The sequence below is a fragment of the Lagopus leucura genome, unplaced genomic scaffold (genome assembly GCF_019238085.1).
Source record: "Lagopus leucura isolate 7727_CA_CO unplaced genomic scaffold, USGS_WTPT01 Super-Scaffold_73, whole genome shotgun sequence".
Classification (NCBI taxonomy): Eukaryota; Metazoa; Chordata; class Aves; order Galliformes; family Phasianidae; genus Lagopus; species Lagopus leucura.
In genome coordinates, this window is record NW_024962252.1 from 85,485,511 (window position 1) to 85,492,280 (window position 6,770).

A 6,770-nucleotide genomic window follows, 5' to 3' on the forward strand; every position below is an offset into this window, starting at 1 on the left:
TACATGGAATACAACCGCCTTTACATTTCCCTTATGTGCTATGCTACCTTTCCGAAGAAAACAAAAGATAAACGAATTTTCATCAACATTCAGTCCCTAACTTTCCTCCAGAGCTGCTCAAACAGCTGTTTAAAAGGCAAGAATTTCCTTGCATGTGGTAATGGATGCTTGTCCAGAAGACTACTGAGACGACAAAAGCAATTCTGGAAGGTCACCATATCTGCTGTGCATTTGAACTACCTTCCTACAGAAAGCAGAGTATCAGGGAACGGAGGGATGCTCACCTGTATCTCACGTGGGATGCAGTACAGATGGAAGCAGTGCACGAGCTCAAACCTGGACATTGCCTTTGAAGCCTCTGCTGCAAATGGTAACAGCCAGTGGAAAAATCATAGCAGATTAGTTTTGCTGATTCTTACTGCAGAACGACAGGACGTTTCAGGCATTTCTCAACCAAACAGCACTTCATGCTTCACATGCAGAAGAGAAGGCAGTATTCAGCAACAGGCTGAGATCCTCCAGTGCTTAAAATAACCCAAAGGCCACCCAAACTCAGCTGGAAGCATCCCCTGATTTAAATTACGTTTTATTAAAAAACAAAGTAATCCATCACTACTTGCCAATTAAAAGGAACTCATTAAGCAACTTTAGATTACTACAGAGTTTCTTTAAGAAACAAAAACTGACTGCACTGAATCTGTCAAAACAAAACGCCCAGAGCATCACGTTTCACAAGAAGACTGAGGCGGTGCTGCAAGTCCCTTCTCACAGAGGTTGATGAGGAAAGGCAAGCACGCCAGTTTTGCTGATCTATACCTCTGCTGAGATAATCCCTGGTGCACCCAGCTGCCCCTGGGACACAGAGCATCAGATGTGAAGAGGACAAAGGTAGGCAAGCCGTGGCAACCTGTTAGGAGACACACATCTGCAGAGAAAACTGTCACTGCTATTTACTGCAGATCAAAGCAGCCCAAAGCTATCTGTGCAATAAGGGAAGGAATCCTGCAAAATACCAGTAAAACTGAGTTCAGGAAGGACTTTAGAAAAGAAAATACCATGCGTAAGAGAATTCCTAGGGATAATTCATGAACCAGCTGTCTGAAAAGTCATTCCTTTGCTTTACTTCTGCTGTAAGCAGTTGAATGCAAGATACAGCAACAAGATATGGAATATGCATGAGCTTGGCTCACTGTTCTTCACAATGAGATGGATGTAAATTCACAGCAACGTGGTTGGCACCTGCAGACTGACACCAGCATTACACACAGTTTGACACATATTTGTTCAGTGGGGCTGTTAAGGATATTCAAGCAGCTGATCAGGAACAAGTAATTCATTTTATTAATGATGGCCTTGGTCCAAACTGAGGTCAGACTACAACTGTCCATGCACTGGCCACCTTATTTTCAAGCTCAACTCCTACCCTTGGAGTGGGAAAGGTCTAAGTGCTCTCTTTCAAATCCTGCTCCTTTTTAACAGCTTTCATCAGGGAAGGGAAACTTTCCTGTGTGCTGCCCTCCATGACCTTCAGCACTTCTCCTTACCTTAGGAGTGACTCTTGCAAAACTGCCCCATACAACAGAAAAAAACTAAATGGGTTACACCAAGTAGGCAGTTTGCAGAGGGCCTGCCAGCTTGCTTTCACACTGCTTTTACTGAACAACTGCTATTTGCCCTCTATTTCTATTAGCAGTAATGCACTGAAACAAATGAATGGAATGAATGTCTGGTAAAGGTCGTATATAGTAAGGAGGACACATAAAAAGTTTACCTTACTGCAAAGTCGCAGAAATTTTACACATCATATATAGACAAAGATGTTTCACATTTGGCACATCCTTAAAGGTAAATTGTCCCACAGATTTGGGTTTTTTTTAGGTTTTTTTTTTCAGTTTTTTTTTTAATGCATGTTAGAGAAATCACACTTTTCTACATTTTGAGTCTGTTAAATCAGGAGAATTTCCCTCATCTTTTCATGCAATACTTAGGTTCCACCTAGTGGCTTTCAACAGCAATAACGTCAGACAGAAGACAACACATTTTATTGCTTAAACGCTTAATTTTCAAAATGTGTGTTTACTTGCAGAACTAATCTTACTCTTCTTTAGACATGTAATTTATCTTTCCATCTCCCTAAAGGTTCTCTTGGCCCTCTGACAGGAATTCTTCAGCTACCCTTAATCTGTTTTAAACTAAAATAATCAAAGAAGGGCTTAGGTTGGAATGGAAAGGACCCTAAAGCCCGCCCAATCCAACCCCCAGCCATGGGCAGGGCTGCACCCCAGCTCAGCTGCCCAGAGCCCCATCCTACCCGGCCTGGAGCACCTCCAGCAATGGGGCACAACAGCTCTATGGGCAGCTGTGCCAGGGCCTCACTGCCCTCTAAGCGAAGGATTTCCTCCTAACATCTAATATAAATCCCTTCTCTTTTAGTTTAAATGCCATTCTCCCTTAAAAAGTCATTCTCCCTCCTGATTATAAGCTCCTTTTAAATATTGGAAGGCCACAATGAGATCTCCTCAGAGCCTTCTCCACACTGAACAGCCATAGCTCCCTCAGCCTTTCTTTGGAGATTTTCTTCAGCCCTAAAAAGGTCTTATATCAAACTAAAGCACATAGCTGTGCAAATATGAGTGTGAAGATGGGCTAGCTAAGAGCATCAGCACCTTGCATACAGGACCTGGACAGCACTGTTGTCTATTAAATAAAGCAGTTCCTGTGTCTAACTCCAGCCATGTTATAAGCAGGGTAGTGTCTGGTTACTAGCAGAAGTCAGCTGGTAACAAATCTGTCACGACTGGTAAAATCTGTCTCATTTCATAGAATTATATCATTAAGGATGAAAAGACTCCTAAGATCCTCTCGTTCAACCAATCCCCACCATGCCCACTGACTACGTTCCTCAGTACCACATCTACACGGTTCTGCAACACCTGCAGGGACAGTGACTCCACCACCCCCCGGGCAGCCTGTGCCACTGCCTCACTTCTTTCTGAGAAGAAGCTTTTTTGTAATATTCAGCCTGAAAACAGTTGACATTTTCAGCTCAGAATCCCTTCAGAGTCAAGCAAGAAACAAGTGCTTACTAGACTGTGATTCAGACACCTATTTGAGATGTTCGCCTTTGGGTGAGATGAATTTTGTCTTGGAAGTGTCTCACTTCCTCATTTCTGTTATAAGGACACTCCAAGGAGCTCACTGATACGATGGTATCTGTATCACATCTTAAATCCCACCCATGGCACCTAACAAAAACTGTGCTGCACAGTATGTAGAACCATAGAACAGCTTAGGTTGGAAGGGACTTCAAGGATCATCAAGCGCCAACCTCCTTGCTGCATACAGGGCCACCAACCTCCTCATTTAATGCTAGACCAGGCTGCCCAGGGCCCCATCCAACCTCTCCTTGAACACCTCCAAGGACAGGGCAACCACAACCTCTCCAGGCAGCCTGTGCCAGCCCCTCACCGCTCTCTTGTCAAAGAACTTCCCCCTGATATCAAACCTAAACATCCTCAAACCAGCCTCCCACCTGAGACACCACTGCTGTGCCTGTCAGGAGGTGCGTGTGCCATGGAAATAGGTGGGGTTGGCGCCTGAGGGCTCGGTGTTGTAGAGTAACAAATATGTTTGCATCAGCCACAGCTCAGAGTGTGTTGAAAGTTCCACAGGCATCCACAAGTAAGAGCAGAAACAAAACATGCCTATTTTCATAAAATCATAGAATTGTTAAGAGTTGAAGGGACATTTAAAGGTCTTTAGTCCAACTCACCTGCAATGAACAAGGACACCTACTGCTAGATCAGGTTGCCCAGGGCCCAACCTAGCCTCACCTAGATTTTCAGTCTCTAGGGACAGGGCACCCATCACATCTCTGGGCAACCTTTTCCTCACTATAAAATACTTTTTCCTTATATCTAACCTAAATCTACCCCCATCAAGCTTGAAACCATTTCCCCTTGTTCTATTACCACAGACCCTGCTAAAGAGTCTGTCCCCTTCTTTCCTGTAACTCACCTTTGGATGCTGAAAGGCCGCTATCAGATCATCTCGGAGCCTTCTCTTCTCCAGGCAGAACAGCCCCAGCTCTCTCAGCCTGTCCTCGTAGGGGAGGTGTCCCATCCCTTGGATCATTTTTTAGGGCTCTCTGGATGCACTCCAACAGGTCCATGTCTCTTCTGTACTGAGGATTCCACATGTGGCTGCAGTGCTCCAGGTGAGGCCTCACCAGTATGGAATAGAGGGGCAGGATCACCTCCCTCACCCTGCTGACCTTGCTTCTTTTGATGCAGCCCAGGATACAGTCGACTTTCTGGACTGTGAGGGCACAATGCTGGCTCATGTTCGGCTTCCTATCCACCAGCACCCCCCAACTCTTTTTCAGCAAGGTTGTGCTCAATCCTTTCATCTCTTAGCTTGTATTTCTAGTGGGGATTGCCTAGACCCAGGTGCAAGACCTTACATTTTGATTTGTCAAACCTCAAGAGATTCACCTGGGCCCACTGCTCAAGCCTGTCTTTGGTCCCTCTGGAGGGCATCCCATCCCTTGTGCATGTTGACTGAGCCCCACAGATTGGTGCCATCAGCAAATTGCTGAGGGTGCACCCTACCCCAGTATCAATGTCATTTATGAAGATATCAAAGAGTATTGGTCCCAGCACTGGCCCCTGGAGGATGCCACTTGTCACTGATCTGCATCCAGACACTGAGCCATTAACCACCACTCTCTGGACTCAATCTTGCAGCCAATTCTTTGTACACTGAACAGTCCACCCATCCATATCTTTCTAATTTGTTGTGGCGTCAAAGGCCTTACTGAAGATAAATGTCATCAGTGGCTCTTCCCTTGTCCATTGATGCAGTGACACCATCATAAAAGGCCATCAGGTTGGTCAAGCAGGATTCATAGAACGGCCTGCATTGAAAAGGACCACAATGAGCAGCAAGTTTCAACCCCCCTGCGATATGCATATGGGTCCGTTTGTTCCCCATCTCCCAGTGAGCTCTAGGAAGACGGGAAAGGGAGCCTGGAAGCAGGAGTATTACAGTACTTTGCACTTAAAAAACAACAGTGACAAGTAGATACACCACCACAGAAAACTAGCTTTCAATACTATTCCGTCGGAATACATCTCACCCTACTCTTCAGTTCCATTAAACTGGCTAAAGTAGGTTCTTCGTAGCATAGGAAAACTGTAATAACATTTAAAACAACTCAATTTCATGATTTGTGGAATGGATGAACAGTCTATATTTGCCCTAGGGCAACTTTTTCTGTTCATTTTTATTTCAAGGAGCTTTACTTTTGGTCACATGAAGACAACTGGCTCCTCTATGCAAAGAAAAGGAGGCAACTTCCACAGTTTTGTTTTCTTGCTCTGCAAAAAATGAAGAGAGAAACTGAGGCCACAACACGTCTTTCTTGTTGTTGGGTCCAGCCTATGCTTGTGGTTTATCTGCACGAAAAATCGTTCTGCAGCAGTTATTTCACCAAACCTGAGGACACTTACAACACCAAGCTGGTTGCAATCACTCAGTTACACTGGTTTTGTTTGTGGTGGTTGGGCTTAGGGGTGTCTTTGGTGGGGAAGCTTACATCATGCCCTGCCTCACGAAGCTGGAATCGCCTCCCCCTCCATAGCAGGTCACTGTGGTGGGCTCAAGAGAACACTGAAGAAACCATTCCGTAAAGCTTCACTTCATCACTGAATCCTTCTTGCTGAAACAGCATATTTGATCACGTGCAAATACTGCTTTATTCCACGCTTATACAGCTGCATTCCCTGTCCTGTTGATAAGCAGGTCAGGCCGACCCGCTGCTCACAGACAACAAGTGAACTTCGGCGCTCGCCTTCCGTCAGCATTTCCCGTCAGAAGAAACGGCTACGAAGAAACCGCAGGGCGGGACTGAGCGGAGCCGCGCAAGCCAAATCGCCCTTGGAGATCCTAGAAGCAAGAGGCAAGGTGGGGCCTGCCGTTCTCCGCCTGTGGCCTAACGCAGCTCCAGCTGCTCGGAGCCTCGGGTGCCGGCGAGGAGGCAGCAGAACGCGGAGCTGGGCTGCAAGGTGCGGCGCGTGCGGGAGCACGCGGCGCCCGACGTTCCCAGGCACAGGAGGCATCAGCAGGGCTGGAACTGATAGGTGGCTCCATAGCTCAGTGGTTAGAGCACTGGTCTTGTAAACCAGGGGTCGCGAGTTCGATCCTCGCTGGGGCCTCGCAAGCTTTTGGCTTCCTTTTTTTCGTTAACTTTCTCTTTCCTATCGAATAGTTCCGTTCCGAACCCGCCTCCCCACTCCACTGGGAAAGAAAACACGCACGGCCGCAGGGAGAACGCGTCGCCGTCCCTGCCCCGCTCCCACGCAGCACGGCCCGAGGGCTGCTCGCTAGCACCCTGCGCTGCAGACCCAGCTCGCAGCCGGCCTCGCGGCATGGCTGCAGCCAGCAGGTGGCAGCAGCAGGAAGCCCAACGCGGGAAGCAGCGCCGGCTGAAGCCCGAACTGCAAAATGGTGCCGCGCGCTGCGGCTCCAACCTCGCCCGAGGGGAAGGCGGTACGCGGGCACAGCCTCGGTAACGCCGCGGCCCCGTTGCTCCAGTAAATGCACCGCACTGGGGAAAAAAAAATGGCGGTTCGTTACAGCCCACAGCCGCCGAGAACGCAGCAGCCCCGGGTGCGCCGATCTCACGGTGCTCCTAACAGTGCCAGCCCACGTCCCGGCCCTCAGGAACCCACACGTTGTTCGTAACTTCAGTAAAATATTGTTAAATGCAG

At 47.7% G+C, this 6,770-nt stretch overlaps 1 non-coding gene across 1 annotated transcript; it reads left to right on the forward strand.

The window, feature by feature from the left end:
- Positions 1 to 6,142: 6,142 nt before the first annotated feature.
- Positions 6,143 to 6,215, forward strand: TRNAT-UGU. Its single transcript has one exon. It is a non-coding gene; the product is annotated as a tRNA-Thr (tRNA).
- The last annotated feature ends 555 nt before the right edge of the window (positions 6,216 to 6,770 follow it).